Source organism: Hetaerina americana, unplaced genomic scaffold, assembly GCF_022747635.1.
Source record: "Hetaerina americana unplaced genomic scaffold, ioHetAmer1.1.p SCAF_25, whole genome shotgun sequence".
Taxonomy (NCBI): Eukaryota; Metazoa; Arthropoda; class Insecta; order Odonata; family Calopterygidae; genus Hetaerina; species Hetaerina americana.
In genome coordinates, this window is record NW_027286819.1 from 2,861,212 (window position 1) to 2,878,070 (window position 16,859).

A 16,859-nucleotide genomic window follows, 5' to 3' on the forward strand; every position below is an offset into this window, starting at 1 on the left:
CTGCCTCCATAGGATTTCTCCCACCAAACCCCTCTCTTCGCCCACCATACCAAGTACTTCCTAATTTGTTTTCTTCTCCGACCATTTCACCTTCTCCATTCTTCTCAACACCCACATTTCAAAAGCCTCCAGTCGACGTCTATCCTCCTGCTTCAATGACCACTTTTCCGCACCGTACATAGCTACGCTCCAAATCAAAGTTTTTACGAGTCTTTTCTTAACATCCTTACTCAAAGTCCCTGTCATCAACTCCCTCCTCCTGGTGAAAGCCTTTTTGCCCAGCGCAATTCTTCTCCTTACGTCCCTATTACTTGGACCGTGTTGGTTCATAACACTACCGAGATACGTAAACTGTTCTACCTTTTCTAGTTTTGGCCCTCCTATTTTAATACTTAGCTTAGCCTTTTTCTAACAATATAATCGCATAACCTTTGTTTTATTAATATTGATTCTCATCCCATTCCTGTCGCACTGAATTTCCAATTCGCTCAGCAATGCCTGCAACCCCTTGGCTGGCTGACAAACTAAAGTTTGGTCATCAGCAAACCTAACTGATTTCACGAATTCCCCGCCCACTTTCGTTTCTACCTCTAGTTCTTCCCATGGCTCTTTAATCATTTCCTCTGCATACAGATAAAACAGCAGCGGTGGTAATGAGCAACCCTGCCTTACACCTCTTCCTAACACTGCCCATCCGGACTCCCCGATCCCCACCCGCACCTGAGCAGTCTGAGACCTGTACAGGTTGCGGGTTAGCCTCCTTTCCCTCCAATCTATTCCTATTTTCTGCAGAATACTCAAGAGTTTTTCCCAATTCACTCCATCAAGCGCTTTTTCGAAATCTACGAAACAGGCAAATACCTCCTGGTTGTGTTCTATATTCCTCTCGATTAATAAGCTCATTACTGCAATGGCATCACGGGTACCTCTCCCCTTCCTAAACCCAAACTGATCATCCCCTAAGTAATCATTTGCCCTACTATCTATCCTTTCGTTTATGATCACGAGAGCAACTTTAGCTGCATGACATATCAAACTTATCGTCCTGTATTCCTCACATGATGTAGCCTTTACCATTTTCGGAATAGGAACTAAAACTGATCTCAGAAAGTCTTCCGGCCGGATTCCTTCCTCATAAATACTACGAATCAGCCCATATAGTCTCTTCCTCCCACATTTTCATTGTATATATATGTTTATATAAGTATGTTTATGTATGTGTGTATGTATATATATATATATAAATATATATGTGTATATATATATATTCTTTGCACGTATGTGTGTGTGTGCATGTAATTGTGAGCGGGTATGTTTAGGTCATCTCTAGATTCATAGGTATTTCGACCTGAGAGATTAAAGAATTCAGCAAGAAATCAAATTTACCGATCCAATCACCGAATTATTATCTTCTTTCCGGTCCTCAACGCTCGATTTCATCTATTGTGACGAATAATATATAGTACGAGTAAGGTCAACGTGCTCATGGCCACGTCCTGGAATGACCAACTGCAAAGGTCAGTTAAGGGCTATTTCGGCTTGTAAAGTTCTGCCCATTCTCTATAACATTTTAGCTTTTTTGGAAACTATTAGCAAAACTATTACCTTTTCGGGTGACAGTCCTCAATAATTGCTTCCTCTACGATAAGATGAGGGAGATAGATTTTAGTACAGATAGACACAGGTGCTCATTATTTCCCCGAACAATCAGGAATCACAAGTAATGGAATGAGAGTAAGAAACCAAAGTCGCTGTAGAAATATTTTAATTATTGAATGTAAAAGTCAGGATATGATTAAACGCGTAGACATAAGAATTATTCTTCAGTGCATGTGTATGTTAGTGAATTTGTATGTGTGTAAGTTATGAAGGTTTTTTTGCATGAATATGTACGATTTTTTGTGTCAAGGTTGGCAGGAAAATATTTGTTTTCCATTCGATTTAAACAGCGTGGTACTTACGTAAAAGTGGTCAGATTAGGATTCAAGAAAGGTAAGCATTAATGGCTCAGGTTTATTCAAGCGACAGTATTGAAACACCCAAAAAGTTCTCAAAATGATTAATTTGATAAAACAAACAACATCTGAATATTTTCATATGAATGATAAAAAGAGAAAGAAGCAAAATAATTTCATTTATCAACACATGAAAATTACGGCAGAGTCCGCTGAGGGACGACGAAAGGCTTCCGCTGCCTTCACTTAGGCAATAAGCCACGCAGAGAACCATATTTTGTGGTCCAGCGGAGGCGGAACTTACTTGAGTTGGGAAACAACAGGGTCACTCCGAAATGCCCAATCCGATTTGGAGGGAAGGCGCACGGAAGAGGGCAGAGCACTCGGGTCGTGGATTCCAGGTCAAGGCTCGCGCGGAGTTCTGTCTCCATTGCTGCACGGATTTTTACACCTTTCGACTCGATCACAGCGAGGTTTCGTGAGGAGTCAGAATTTCAGTGGCATATCTAGAGCCCCATTTTCCCGCTTGAGGGGGCTAATGCATTCCAATCAATTTCAACAGTTAAAAGAGTACGTAATCAACTCGGTGATTCTCGATAGAATAAGAAGTGAAAGATCCTCCGACGCTGCCATTTCATTCGGCATGGAGTCGCACTCGAACAGATACACTGCTTTAGGTCATAAATTGAGTGAAAATAACTCGACATATTTTTAAAGCAATGCGGTGACACCATTAATCTAATTATGAATAATAACCACACTATATTTGGTGTACACACGGGAATCCACTTAAAAATAATACCATCTGATAAGTTATTGTGGAAATGTACAACAATGCGATATTTTTTATGAATTAACAGTCATTGTTTCTGGTGAAACAAGTTTAAGATCCCTGTTGCGTAACTCCTTTAATCTCGGTAATATATTTCAATCTTTTTTCTTGTTTCTTCAATTCTATCCAACTCTTTCGCCGCAAGTAACACTTGGCCTTTAATCGTTGAAGAAAACTCCGCCGACAAATGCCCGCATTCATAAACACGAGTGACTTTGCTTTTCCAACGGAATCTTTCACCACCTAACATCTGCTGACGTAAGAGATGACACAAGATTACGAGTAGGATCTTATTATAAGCTGGACTAAATTACTTCTCGGGAAAGTTAGGATTCTAGGGCTCATACTGCTCTGATTTCGAAATGCGCTGAGCAAAACGTGATTATAACTGCCTAGGCAAGAAAACATTTATGGCACCACGCTACATCGGTAGATTTAAACGACGAGATGAAATAAGAGAGATCAGAGGGCGCAACCGACCGATTCCCGTACTCGACCTTCCGATGATTAATAAGCCGTCATAACAAAATCGAAGTGAATCACTCAATTATATTCACTTAAGGGCAAACATTTAGTGACTTTATCATTTGTTAAATGTCGTGTGTAGGCATTGATATGTCTATGTGCAGAAGTGTTTCGGTATAAGAGCTAATATATACTTGACTGAATGCATGAACTTAAAGGTTTCCGTCTACAGTTGGTGTCCCAACAGCCCCAGAAACACGCCCTTGCGACGGCATGTAGGGAATTGTGTAGATGTAGGGACGAAGAGAGCGCTAGGGACTGTTATCATCCAGCCGGACGTCAGGGGAAGTAACGCGAGACCACGTAATCATCTCAGTCATGAGTTCTCCGTCCATCGTACATGCACCATCGAAACAGTCACCATCGCAACACACGGGGAGGAAACAAACTGGGATTAAATAAGTATTTTCAGGTTTACGCATTTAAAAAAAAGGTCTAAATGAAGGGGACTTTGGAATTTTCATGAATCAAGTGTAGCGCTACATTAGTATGGTGACTTACTTGAACAACCGGTGTGATAAAAGTTTTGCGGCAAGAAGTAAAAACTGCGCACACATCGAATAAGCAAATATGGTTTCTTCTTCTTGTAAATAAACACCAAAAATTATAATCAAAATATTTTAATAATTAATACGTTCGGATCAATAAGTAGTAATACCTGCTGCCCCTCTTGAAACTGTTCCTAAGCTCTGCAAATGCTATGCAGAGCTAATGAGAATAAGTGATGTATGACGCCCAAATAATGGAACATATTTGAAGTGTTCATCTTGGTTTGAGTTTCATATGAAGTTCGTCGAGTGTAAATTAAGGTATTTTCATTCCGCTACGACAGTAACATAGAAATTTTCAAATGGAAATGTTTGAACTAATTTGTTTTAAAATGATTGGTTAATGAATATAGTAAAAGTCACTCACTGCCAATAAACACTCAAATTGAATCAAATTGAAATATTTGGAAGAATAAATACGTATTACAAATTACGAAGCTGATTCGATATAATATTTTCTCAGTAAATGAATCGGATCGAGATGCCTGCAAAGTTGCATCGTCTCTTTACAGCCATCGATGCACTTATCGAAATGGACCTCTGGGAGACGCCAAACGGAAAGAGCGTGGCAAGTCATTTACCCAGCGCGGGTGTTTTTAGACTGTGAGTTTCTCCCGTTGACACTTCCTCCTCGTATTTTTACAATGGGATTTTTCCTTTTCCTTCCGTTCGGTCTGCCGCCGCATCCGTAGGGAGGGAGGGCTAAGGAAGGAAGGAAGGAAGGACGTAAGTGAGGGGGGGAGGAAGGGGGCAAAAAGCTAATGGAATCAGGAGGGATGCGGAGAGGGCTCTCCGAGTCGGGGGCTTAAGGGCGAACTGATGGATGGGATAGCTCTGCTCCGCGCCGCAAGTCCACGTCCATTCTTTCCGGCGAATCCCCACTTTCACGTCCGTACGCGTCTTTTCCAAATCCTCTCCCACCCCCACCCCCTCCCTGCCTTCTATTCCCGTGAATCCATCCGCCTGGGTGATCGGAGACGGGGAGTACGCTCCCATTGTGGTGTTACGTCCGCAATATCCCTCGGAACGCTCGCCTTGTGGAAAGGAACGCTCATAATCGCTTCGACGAGGGCGGTAACACCGCGTCAAACTTTTACTACAACTGAGACGAAGTTTCAAATGCAGGATGCGAGTGAAAATTTTAAAACTCCATGAAAAACATGAACGGAGAAAGTCTCCCGAACCGTTTGCATTCGACATTTTCCTTTCGCTCGCATTCGATAGTGACTCTTTCTACTTGTCCCGTCAATGCGTTGCAAACGCGTGCTTGACTTACGCATGAATACCTCAATATTACATGTTTCATCAGTACGCATATATGTATATGGGAAGGCAACTGTGGTATATTCGGGAATCATTTAATTCAGGTTCCCATTATGATGTTACAGAGAAAAAGCTGAACGACAGCACACCATTTAACTTGAATCTTTTTAACAAAATCCGACTGACTGCAATGCCTAGGGCGTTCCAAAGGGTTCTCACTATTCGCTTTTCACTCTTGGCCATTTTTGTAATTTTATAGAGATGATCAACTGGCATTAGAATAATAAGTCCGGTGAACGACGGCGCAGTAGCCCCCCGAGGGCTCAAGAAGAAACCTGCAGCTGGAAACTGATTCAACCTCGACGCACACATACATTGGGTGTTCACTCCCGGAAACAGTAATGGTCGCAGGCGCACAACAATTCAGAAAATACGGGCGTTCCAGCAACCGTGCGGTCAGCCGGCATCATCGCGGAGAGGTCTTCAAACTCGTCACTGGCCTTCCCGAAGTGTTCCCGGCCCACCGAATTCCGGCGGCCGATTGACGAGGGGGCGCCGGGAAGGGAGAGTTGGAGGGCGCGCAACGGGAATAATGGAGGGGGAGAGGTACTTCCCACCTTTCTCGGAATTGAAGCATTTGCGCCCTAAGGGGGTGGGGGTGGGTGAGGGTTTGGAGTTCATCGGAAGCAATGAATCGGCGGGCCGCCGCCTGACGGAGGCCGCCCTGCCTCCTCCCCTCCTCCACGCCCACCACCCTCCCCCCGGTCGGAATGGGGGTCATTGTTCACCAGGGAGCTCCGAGGACAACGACCGACAATGTTAAAGCCTTGCGTGTGTTCGAGTCGGGAGTGTGCCGAGGAAAGAGATTCCTATCCCATGCTGTCCGCTTTATTAACTCCGAAGTAGCCCAAAAAAAAAGTCTGGCCAAACAGCACGATTAGCAGATTTAAATGAAATCCATCGCTATCGAAGCCTTTTTGGTCCCGAAACCCCGAGAGGACGCTGCAGTTACAAGATCCCCTCTTGTTTTTCGATATAAATCCCCGTGGGATGATGACGCGGAGTGAATGGGACGAAGGAAAAAATGTATATATTAATATTTATTATGCCTAAATTTATCTCGCCCTGATTTGTCATGTGGAGTTTGGGGGGCATTGGGGAGCGGAAGCAAACATCGCCCCACAGTCCACCCGGCTGCGGGATTTGTTTGGTCTAATCACGCGGAATGTAATTCCGGCCATCGTGGAAAACGGCGGGCCATTTAATTCAACGTTAATAATTCCAACCGTGATGATGCGTCAATATTTGCGGAATGCCGTCAAAAGCAACGGTCAATATATTTCGGTAATGGCGTTCGTAAATTTTATCGTCCCGCCACCGTTCGTATTTACTCAATTTTAATAAGCGATTTGTCGAAGACTTTTGATATCTGATACACTGGAAGATTTGGTAAAATTATTAACGGATCCAAACAAAACTTTTTCAGCTTGATTTTTTAAAAAGTTTTTAAAGTGGATATCGCTAATCAGTAAAATTTCATGTTAATCATTCGTCTTCTGCTTTTGGGAATGAAAATTACCTACAGAGAGTAATTAACTTGACTTACGAAAATCTTTAAATTTTCCGCATTCTTTGACATGTTTCTAAATTTAATATTTTATATAAATTAAAGGCTGTATAATATTATATATGTGCTCTGGATTCAGCGTTTGAATCAAGTAGTAGCAGTAGTTTTGAGGGGAGGCGACCGACAGCTGAGGTCATTTGCGCCATAGGGGATGGATAGGAAAGGATGAAGGGTGGAGAGAAACCCGGCGTCGGCATTAGCCTACTCTTTACGAAAGGCGCCAAGGGGTCCGCAGTTTAACGTCCCATCCGACGGACGGCGTACTCACTCAAAGTGCCCTCCACAAAGCACCTCAAGTAGGGATCGAGATACCTCTGAAAAAGCGTTTGAATCAAATAAGAATCCTTGCTTAAATGACAAGTCTGGTTTAATTTTAACGGAACTGCGTGGGATTCCGTGACGCAAACTTTTAAAGGAGTAAAACGCTGATATGCGTAAAAAATCAGAAATTTCAAAGTGCAGAAATCATTCGCCTTGACCTCGGTAGTTAAACTGCTGAAGGACTCGGAAGGATCCGGGTCCGCATCTCGGTCAAGATGAATGTTTGTTGGAATTCGAAATTTCTGCAACCTTTAATGATAAAATTTCATACTTGTAAATCCTTATTTCCTGAATAATTTATGTCAACGAAGAGTATTAAGTATATATATAATGCATGGGCCGACTTCGGTTTTCTCATAATCATGGAAATATTCCTTTATTGTTTATCGAGTGTTGAAATTTGAAAATATTTCAAGTAATAGGTGCTCTTAACACCAATGTATTGACTGCCACAATTGTTAAACTATGCACTTTAATTTAAAAAAAAATCGGTCAAAAACAATAGGCTTAAATGAAGGCATAATTAAGGCCTTAGTAGGTAAATGCTTGATTTATAGCGAATGCATATTTGATCGCCTAAGGCTTAGTAATCGAATGAGGGACGTACTAATGGAGATTTTTATTTTATCATGAAGCACATCTAGGAAATGGTTTTGCCATTCTGAATAAGGTGGTGAGTGTAATTCAAAGGAAGGTAGACCCGGCGCTCTAGTCACTGCTCATACTGAAGTAAACATTAGCCCCACTGCTGCCACTGGCAAAGAAGGTCGCCGGATACCTGTAAGAGCATCAGTATTCTAAGTAATTACTGATAATGCAGTATAGTGCATTCGTAGTCCGGAAAAAGTGACACCCCCATTGAGACGCGGTTGTGCGGAGTTCCGAGGCTGACCCGAAAAAGATGATGTTCGCGTGCAGGTTTGCTATCGGATGAAGTTGATTTTGACAGCAAGATTCTTTCGAAGGTAATCTATTCAAACGAAACTTGGCCTGGGGATCCTCAAAGCAAACAGCAAAGTTCTTTGCGGAAATCTTGGGCAACATCAACGCCGAAGGCATCCAAAGTGGTGGCTTCTGTAAGGAAAGCAATGTGAGCACGTTTCAAATTGCAATAGTTGCCAGGGTCACAATAATGGAGTCAGGGCACTAATATTTTTTACGTACTAATTGCAAATATGGCTAAAAAAATATAACCTAGAACAAAAAATAAAAAATAAATTTGGCGCATAAAAAATTATGATCACGTTTTAATGAGCAGTACTCGTCGTAGGTGACACCTTGTTGCGCTTAGAAGAGCATATGCGGAGGGCACCTAGAGTGATAGTAAATCGTCAATCCGTGGCAATAGCTATAAGCATGTCAATTATACTTATGTCTGCAAGAATAGCGGTCATTTTTCAGCCAATAAAATGATAGAAAAGCATTTCACCGTCACGAGAAGACGGGAAATAAAGGTGCAAAATCATCGCTGTGTATGAACCGGTTCGTAGGATTTGCATCGATGACAGAAGTAAGTCATGTCAGGATAATCATATGGAACGTAAAAAAAATTTGAATATTTGAATGCTATTTTTGTTCACACAAATCGTTCACATATAGCTGAAATATTTAATCTATGCTCGTCCACCCTTAGTATGCTGTGCGCTGTAAAAGAGAGCCGTAGAACGAGGAGGCAACCTATCTTAGGTGCAAAGGAAACGCTATGGCTCCAAGAAGATGTTTGAGGGGACTGTTCCACTGGCGATTCACATTTGCTCTGCGAAAGGACTTGTGGAGGAAGCCATGGCAAGTTGGAAGGGTGCTGCCAGGAAAGTGGAGAGACTCTTTGAATGCAATGGACAGATTGTGACGCTGGACATAAAGAGCGCAACCAACAGTTGGTCCAGTGGAGCGTGATTACCTGCAGACCACAGTGAACGGCGATGGCGAGGTGAAAGATGCATATTGCAACAAATCCTAAGATAAAAAACTGCAACTATTGTACTCAAGTCCTAAAATTATATGGAAATAAAAATGTAGCAATCTGCAATACAGATGACACTCCCCCTCTAGAAGCTAAAGAAAGGGAGACCCAGGGGCTGGTTGACGGATTGAAGGTGACCGAACCAAGAACTACATCCCCATCTGGTGGAAGTGAAAGAAATGGGAAAAGTAACGACACAACTTGAAGAAAGATTACAATTTCTCTTTAAGTTGGCCACATGTCTTCGATATATCATGATGAAATTAAAACTGATATTTGGAAGCCACGGGTGAGGCTGTCAGCCGAGAAATTTTGGAAAGGAAAATAAATGATTTTTACTTTTATTTTTTGTTTACATGTATCCTTCAAGCCACCGCCAGGGTATGTGGCAGGGGGTGAATACACACAAGAATAATTTTACCCGAACACGACCCTGCCGCGCTCGAACAATGTTATCATGACCCCCTATCGTTCGTGGAAAAATGACATCTGTAATCTATCTGTTCCACACTTAATCTCTCTAATTTTCCTGACGTGATCTCTCCTACCGTAGTACGATGGGGGTAATAATACATTTTCGACATCACTGCTAAAGAGCCCCCCTCCCAATTCATCCAAGAGCTTCAATCTGTAATTTAACCTTCCCTCTATTGAATGATTTCCAGTCTAGCTGCTCTAATATTTTGGATGCGCTAATAAGTTTATCATAACAATATGTTACAAATTTGGCTCCTCTACGCTACACGCGATCCATTTCGGCAATCAATCCAACTTCGTGAGGATCCCATATACGATGGCGATGAGGGCTTACAACGTACTGAACCGAATAGAAAAGATGGAACTACAAGGAAAGTAAAGAATCAAAACAACTCGAGGACTGGGAAAGGTAAAAAATTAGGTATGCTTCAAATGGAAGAAATCAGTCGAAATATAAGGAAACACTGAGAGAATAAGGTGCTTTGGGAGAAAGCTCAGCGCGTCCCGGCGTGGTGGATGCAATGGAAATGCAAGGCAGCAAAAGAAAGATGAAAACAAAATGGAATGACAAAGAGAGAGGAATGAATAACTCCCAAGAAAGGCAAAGGGGAGAGACCTCTGAAGTGCTCCCACAGTGATACGGGAAAAATTGAAACACATTCAGAGATACGATGCGTAGTTAAGTGAAGGCCTTAATTGAAATAAACATAAATGGTAGGAATCTCCAAAGACGGTCAAAGAATAATGGCGAGCAACAGCGGATAGAAAATATCAGCGGAAAATGAAAATGGAAAGGAAAAATAAGGAACATATTGGCAATTAGCAGGATAGCTTAGAGAGCCGTTGCAAACCAATCCTCGAATTCATAACTTGAGTTGAACCTCGGGTATTACTGGAGGTGAAGCGCATTCTTCAAATAATTGAAACCGTATCTGTAACATGATAAAATATGTCTGCTTTTGCTTTCCCCCTCCAACGATAAATGAATTGCATGGATTTATATAATACGAACGAATGAACAGTAATGGAGAGGACTGAAGGTTTAAGAACATGAATCTAGATTAAGGAGCATGAAACTAAGAAAACACTTTTGTAGTAATGTAACAAGTTTGGTGTTTTGGCACTTGGTCAAGCACTCACCAGAATATTAGGCGTCCATACATACAACGCTTTATTAAGTATTTTATTTAAGTATTTAAGAAAAACATTGACCCTGGAGATTAAAGAAATGGTAATTGATTATTTTCATCAGATGACATGGGACCACTGAGATAAAGTTCATGTAGTCAGAGGCCGTGGTAAGGTTCTTGAATGAAAACTAACAAGAGGGGTTGAACGTGTTGGGTGGTGGAAATAATTGCTGGATATTCGAGTGAGGATGGCGAATTCACCAGGGTGCATTTGCTCTTTAATTTTCAAATTATGTCCCAATTATCATTCTGGATTGATAAATAATTTTAAATCAGGTCATAAGAAAGCTAATCGTTAGGAAAATGATACCGTTTATCATCCCTTAAACTTCTTAATATTAAGTTCTCCGATGGTAGTGCATATATGCGGGTAATCTTTGATATTAACTATTATAATTAAGAAAATGCTAGAAGATTTATGGAAGAAATTTGAGTCCGCTTCCGCAAGGTAAACTGAATAGTATGGGATGAATCAGAAAGTAGTCGGAAAACAACGGTAATCTCACACTCTAGGACCGATTTAAAATTAAAAAAGGCGATTTGTCGGAGATTTCGGAATTGTCGAAAAAATTGATAAAAAGTGCTGGTAAATAGCTCAAAGGATGCTTAAAAAATCATAAAAAGGTGCTTTAAGAAACAAAAAAGCTTCTAATCCAGCGCCGACGGCGATGGAACGGCAACACTGGACAGGTGGTGAGATCGGGAAGCCGGGGAGGTGGTGAGGGGGAAGGGGGGGTGGAGAAGCTCTCGAGTGACATGAATTGGCAATTAGGCCCCGGGAAGGGAGGGGGAGGGCGGGGAGGGAAGGGTGGGGCGGATGCAGAGGACGAGATGGAGAAAATGAGAGATTTTGGAGTGGAGGTCGCCCTTGGTGACGATCTAGATTATTCGATAGTTGGTCGGGATGGGACCAAGGGGCTTTCTCCTCGAGGGGACTGTTCCCATGAGGTTTTTACTTCTTGGACTCAAATAATTAGGCTTACACTCGTCTCAATTCTTTCATTCCTTGTCAATTTGAAGAAAAGTTTGAGGATCGCTGCTTGGATTATTCACTCTAACATCGATATGGTTTTGAGAGAAATTCAGCGGTTGTCGGAGACGATTGAGCGCATTCCTTCCCAGTTCTCAAGTAATAGCCACTGACTGGTTAATTGAAGAGTACACTTTGAAAGTTCAGCAGTCATAATTATTTAATTTCAGCAACGAGAAAGATTGACACCATAATGTATCACTGCTATTTGGCATCATATTCTTTATGAGGCTCGTTTGAGACGACATTTCCACAATAGAAACATAATGCGTATGCGACAGGAAAATTTTATTGCTTGCGAATATTATCATTGAATTGTAAAAGGGTTTTTAAAGACGTTTCTGCTAGCATTGAGTAGGTTTTCAATTTAGTTGCCTGGTTTAGAAATTTTGCGTTTTTAACTGAAATTAGTTTTTATGTTCATATTAACAAGAAATATATGCATACATTTAATGCTATTATCTGTGAATTAAGCTCCACAGGTGAATCTAAAAATTGGATCATATTTTGAAAGAGAAAGCAAATTCCCAGGAAAGATTGCGTAGATACGAGGGTTGCTATTTATATTGTCAGCCTAATAATGAAAAGACAGTAATTTATTGTTGAAAATGGCTTTATTGTTTTTTGAAGTGTTTACCATGATAATCAATACACTTTTGAATGCGCCCGAACCAATTTTCGCTACACTTTTTTCACTCCGATTGAGGTACTTCCAAATATGTTTTTGAATGCACCAACGGCTACTTCAGGCCACGCAATTTTTCTTAATAAACGGAAACAAAAAGAAGTTACTTGGTGCTAAATCAGGACAGTGCGGACGTTAATTCGACCTTTTGGCCAATCAATTAGTTACTAGTTGTTTGAGCCGATCTGTGAGAGCTTGCCAATTGTCATGACGAAGAATGATCATTCGTGGCCGCTTCTTTTCCCGTATTTCACCGAGCACTTCTGGTAAACAAATGCTCGTGCACCATTCTTTGCTCTAACGGTGCGGTTGCCTTATGTCCACCTATTTCGAAGGAACAGGCGATGAATATGCTTCGTGCACGAATCACTTTTGTCGTTTTGGGCTCGTCTTGGAAGACCCATGCAGTGGATTGCTGTTTTGTTTCGGGCTTATACGCTTCGATCGAAGATTCGTCACCTGTTTATATGTTATTCACAGCTTTTGATGTACCAAGATTGTATTTGTTGAGCATTTCTTTGCACCAATCGGCACGAGCACCTTTTTGAGCATCTTTCAAATTATTAGGGATCCAACGCGAACAATTTTTTTCCACCGCTAAATTTTCAAGAAATATCTTATTGATGCTCGTTATACTAATCCCCAAAAATGTCTCAGTCTCACGAGAAGTCACATGACGATCTTCCTTGACCAGTCCTGGCGCAGCATTAATGTGTTCTGGCACAACAACTGATTTAGGACGACCTTCACGACTTTCGTCACTGAGCGAACATGAGCCATGATAGAATCCGTTAAACCAGCTTTTCATAGTGTCAAAGAATGAGGCTTTATCGCCAAAAGTGGAAGTAAGTTGATCGATGCACTTTTGTCTTGATAATCCACGTCAAAAGTCGTAAAAAATCATCGTACAAAAGTGTTCACGAGTTAACTCCATTTTTGGGGTCTCTTTTGGGTTTCTCCTGCGGTCTCTGTAAACCGCTCAAGTTATGATCAAACGACAGCATTTTCTGGAGAAAGTTATCGTTAAAAGGATCAAACTTCGGATGAAAATGTCAGATGACGACTAAAGCACTTAGTGTTGTCAAGGCTATACGTACAAATAGCAACCTTCGTAGTTCAGGAGGGGAGGACGCCGTAGAGCCAGCCGAAGTGCAGGGATCGGTCGGTGTGCCTCCATTGCCGCAGGGTGTATTTGGTGGAGAAGCAAGTTAGGGCAGTGATCACGGCCGACGCGTGGCGAATGCCAGCGCGGACCGTCTCAGGAAACCCTTCCACTGTCCCTTTCCCCCCCCTCCCCCCACGCTACTACCCCCCTCACGGCTATTGGCCCCTCGTTAGCGCTTTCCATCGGTGCAAAGACTCCCGAGGGACAGGTCGATCTTAAAGGTGACCGGAGCGAATCACTCGTCTTTGCTTGCACACGCCCCCCCACCTCTTCTCCTCCCTCCCCTCGTGCGAGGCTCCCTTCAGCAATACAGGCAATCAGGGTGAACGTCTCAGGCAGGAGGGAAAGGGGTCTAATGTTAAAATGGAAAATATTGAGACAATTTACTTTAGTTAAAATAATTGAAATTATCAGTTCTGAATTCGCAATTTAATTAAATTATAGTTTCAGTGTAAATAAAAATACAACATGATAAGGTGAAGTTTTAAAGTTTATTGCGATGAAATATTCTAATTAAAATAGGAAATTTTCATAATTATTAATTTCTCTGATTGAGGCAAGAGAATATTTTTTTCTGATTACTCAAAATAATTAATTTATTTACATCAGCGCAGAATTGGGCTGTCTGCATTTACATGAGTGCATTGGCTCTTTTCCAATGAACGAATGCCCAAAACAGGATATATAGAAGTTAAAATTTTAATCTAAAAACCCAAATGATTAGATTCTAAATGTATTTTATTCACTATTAATCATCTCAGGGCTCTTATCACAGTGACCGCGGCCTCATTTACAAGGCCTCATTTCTTTTGGAGTGGCTACATTTGACGCTCGGTGTAAAAAAACGTGAACTATTGTCAATTCAGTTGTTTTACCTTTCTATGGAGCGCACTTTTTATTTAAAAAGTTACCGCAGTGCAAAGGGAATGTAAATAGTACATTGTGAATTTCCACTTCCACGTCAGCATAGCACAAATTGCTACGCTCGATTTAGGAAAACTTGACTGACTTTTGCTTCTCATTAAAAGCTGACGAGAAAAAAAAAGTGACTTTTCCATCACTCTTTCGCCAATCCTTGACTAATTTGTATGATTGCTTTCCTACTGACCTTGCTCCCGCGTTCCGTCTATTTCTTCTTTGATGGGCGAAACAGCTTCCTAACGCCATCTCTTGGCCAAAGAATCGGGGCACTTGGTTGCATAAATCCCCCGCAGATTTCAGTGTAAATTACGTTTCCTCGATAGCAGGAAACGCGCCTGTATTTACCGGGTGTCTGATTTCGCCGCCGACCGAGGCATCGGCCGCCGGGATCTGGAGAGCAGCCCTGCCGGACTCTTTCCGAAATCAAGGTTCCGATCGTGTTTCGTTTCGAGCGGCGCTTGACCTCCTAGTTGTTTGGCTTGTTCAATCACCCGCTGCCACCCTCCCCCTCTTTTAGGGTACTACGTAGGATGCAAAGAAAAAGTGTGACGTATCTCTAGCTATGGAAATCCTGATACTCGAGATATTTTTCCACCTATGACTACGCCATGCCTGAATCGATCCATTGAGTGGCTGCTTCCACTAATTTTTAAATGAGAATATTTTTCAAGATATAATAATGGATAAAATAAATTTACAACTTGCTGGTTGGTTGGATCAGTTTTAATTAGCACTACAGCATGAATCGTGAACTTCCTCATATGCCTTTGTCATATATTAATCACATGAAATTTGGAATGAAGTGTTTCTACCTCGGTATGCATTCAAACCACAGGACGACCCTCATTAATTGAAATATATAATATATTTGAATATCAATATCCCTTGTTGATTTGAATGAAAATTTCACTTCCAGACAAACGCAAAGGAAGGAAAACATTTTCCCAGTCGGTCTCCTCCTAAGAAACGATTTTTTGGTGAAATTAAAATTGGAAACAAACTGAAAATTTGAATATTTAAAAAAATTGAATCATGCGTATTTTGAATTACGAAACAGTTAAAATGAAGCATAGTACACTTAATAGTGATTTTATGAATTTGTGAGAAAAGGTTCCCTTGTGGGCAATAGCTTTCGACTTGAGGGATATTTCAAAAGAAAGTTAGCGAGGTACCCACTTGAACGACTACGCTTAGTTTTCTTCATGGTGCTATTTATTTCCATTGGTTTGCTTCGTAAAAGAGTCAAAAATGCAGCAATTCTTGCCTTGTTATCAGAATAGTGTCTAGGCTTCAACATCCGAATGTTGTCTTGACAATTCCGGATCTGGGGTTTCGAGTGTCGGCCGAATGCAAGTGCCGAATCTCGTCTCCGGTCTTAGCGATCGTTCACAATGATTTCCTTTGGATTTTAAAGGCTACTCATAATACACACAATTTGCATTGTGTGCAAAGAAAGGCGCATGACTCGAGTATTCCTATAACGCTGGTTTTGGGAAATCACTGGAGAGGTAACCGTTTTGGACTCCATTCTTAATCTCTACTTTGGAGGCGTGCGCGTCGGAGGTGTTTGCGTCGTCACGTCTCTGAACTGCAATCACGAGCTCATTTGTCGGTCCGAAGTTCCAATACGGACGTGTGCGGGGGAGGGAGGCGATTTGGTGGACTCGGCGGATGGGGGAAGAGGCGTGGCAATGCAGACTGAAGGGGTTTCTTTCCCGACTGCAGCGGACGCAAGTTCACGATCAGCAGAACGGGTCTTATGAGAGGAAATTAGGTTTTTGGTGAATGGATTTGCAATCGCGAAGAGCACATAGCGTAGTTGGTTGATTTTTTTAAATATTAAACTAAATTTCTTTCCACTCTAGACCCAAGGATTGCTTTGAATGCCAACAAGAGATCTTCCAACGGCCTGCCTCTTACGAGCCAACGGGTTCGAGGCATGGCCCGCTGCGATACCAATTTCGTCTACCACACATTTCACAGCGAAGCACTTCGCGTAAAAGCTGAAGCTGAATTAGCCGATTTTAATCTTTTAGCACTAAACAGAACACTTGGGCTATTCGGGGCCCTAAGGTTTCCCAGTGGTGGATGTCAACCATTTTGTTATTTAATGTTTCCACCTTTCAATTTTTTCAATCAGTTTTAGCGTACATAATTCTATGTCTTATATTCTATGTATTTTACTTTATATATTCTTGCCATTCACGGAAGTAAATAATTCGCTTTTATGTTTTCGTATTTACCTATTTCCTTGGAGGTCCTTTGGTTGTCGGGGATCGAGATGGTGCGGCGGCTAACGTACTGGCTTCCCACCCAGAGGGCGCGGGTTCAAATCCCGGTGGTGTTGAATATTTTTC